The sequence below is a fragment of the Cordyceps militaris genome (genome assembly GCF_000225605.1).
Source record: "Cordyceps militaris CM01 unplaced genomic scaffold CCM_S00001, whole genome shotgun sequence".
Lineage (NCBI taxonomy): Eukaryota > Fungi > Ascomycota > Sordariomycetes > Hypocreales > Cordycipitaceae > Cordyceps > Cordyceps militaris.
This window is the reverse complement of record NW_006271969.1, coordinates 2,422,355-2,424,563: the sequence shown is the minus strand read 5'-3', so window position 1 is coordinate 2,424,563 and position 2,209 is coordinate 2,422,355.

The following is a 2,209-nucleotide window of genomic DNA, read 5'->3' as shown; positions in this document are numbered from 1 at the left end:
AAAGATAGAGTTTAATACTTCTATATTATTAATAGGTAGTAGGAATTTATAATTTAGCTTAGTATTATAGCTAAGGTTATAATATAAAATATTTAATTAACTAGTAATTTTACCTTCTTATATATATATATAATAGATATTTTATTTATATATAAAAGTATAAAGGTCTTTTTAAATTAATAGTATATATAAATAGAGAATAATAATCTTATTTATAAGATTATTAGTAAGGAATAAGCTATAGTTATTAAGTATAAAGAAATATATCTAAATAGTTATATTAGTATATATATCTATAGTTATTAATAATTACTTACTTACTAGTATTTAATAGGAATACTTAAGAAGTACTATTATCCTTTAATATATATATTATAAACACTTTAGCTATATAACTATACTTTTATAAATATAAGCTTCTAGAATATTCCTTATAGCTCCTAAGAGTATTATAACTTATTAGTATTATTATAAGTTTAGTATTATACTAATATATTATTTTAAAAGAGAAACTAGTATAGCTTAGTAATAATAGTAATCTTACTACTATAATTAGATTATAATTAGGTAGGTATTATCTTTTATATATTTAATAGGGTAATATATTACTATATAATACTTTGTAAAGTTATTATAGAAATACTAATATAGAACTAAGTAATATAATATAAATATATATTAATTCCTATATAAATCTTAAACCCCTATAGCTATAGCTTTTTATAGCTATTAATAGACTAAATTTAATTAGGACTATAGGTTTTAAAGTCTATATATAGTATTTCTACCTATTTCTAATAATTCTAAAGGTTTTTAGAAAATACCTTATAATAAACCTTATATAAAGTATTATAGCTAATATTAATACTAGCCTTATATATATATACTATAAGGAATATTTAGCTATTATTAATTATATATTACTTAATAGTAAAATTATTCTAGAGATATACTTATACCTACTTTTATATAATATCTTAATATATAATATCTTATTATTAATATATATTTTACTAGTAGTAGATTAAGCTAACTTAAAATAGTAATAATTAGAAACCTTTATTAAGTAGTTATTTATAAATATTAAAGTTAGTAAGGTTCTAGGTAAAATATAATATTTAGATATATTTAGTAAGTTTATCTTAGTTATTTATTTATACTTATAAGTAAATATAGTTAGTTTATAAAAAGTATTATAGTATTTAAGGGTAAATATTATAGCTATAGTTATCTTATAGGATATTATAAATCTTCTAATATATAAGATATAAGTCTATATATTAAATAATAGCCTTTTTAAATAAATTAAGGTTAATTATAGGATATAGTATCTTAAATAAGATAATATATATATATAGGTATATATAAAAGGTTCTAAAAGGAAAAAAAAATAGAAAAGGTATACTTATTTTAGAGTATTATATAAGTAATATAAATATTACTTATATATATACTATTTTATAGTATTATATATATATATTATATATTTATCTTATAAAAAGAATTCTATAATATTATATTTTTAACCTACTTCTATATATACTATTATATAGTATTACTAATATAGATTATAATAGCTATTATATATATACTATTATATAATATTATATATACTTATTATTAGAGTATTAAATAAACTTAATATCTATTCCTATATTTTATATATATAGCTATAAGTATAATATTTATTCTTAATACTTAATATCTATTTATAGGTATTCTATATCCTCTAACCTTTATAAATATCCTAAAATATATATAAGTATATATAACTAATTAACTAAACCTTTTTTAAAATTTAATATAATAAAAGGCTATAATAATATATATAAGTATATAAGGCTATATATACTTATATACTAGCATTACTACTAGTATTCTTATAGGTAACTATTAATATTAGTAAATAGATATTATATAATATTATATATAGTATTTACTATAATTATTAGTAACCTAGGTAACTAGCTAGAGTAGGTATATAAGCTTATATATAGTTATAAGAGCTATATTAATACTAGTAACTATATTTACTATATTACTCTTAATAATATATATACTAGTAGTAGTATAAGTATACTTCTTTTTAATAAGGGGGGGGGGTATTAGCTTATATATATATATATTAGTAAAATTAATTATATATATATATATATAGTAACTTATACTTATATATAAGATTAGTATATTAGCTATAGTAGTAGTTAAT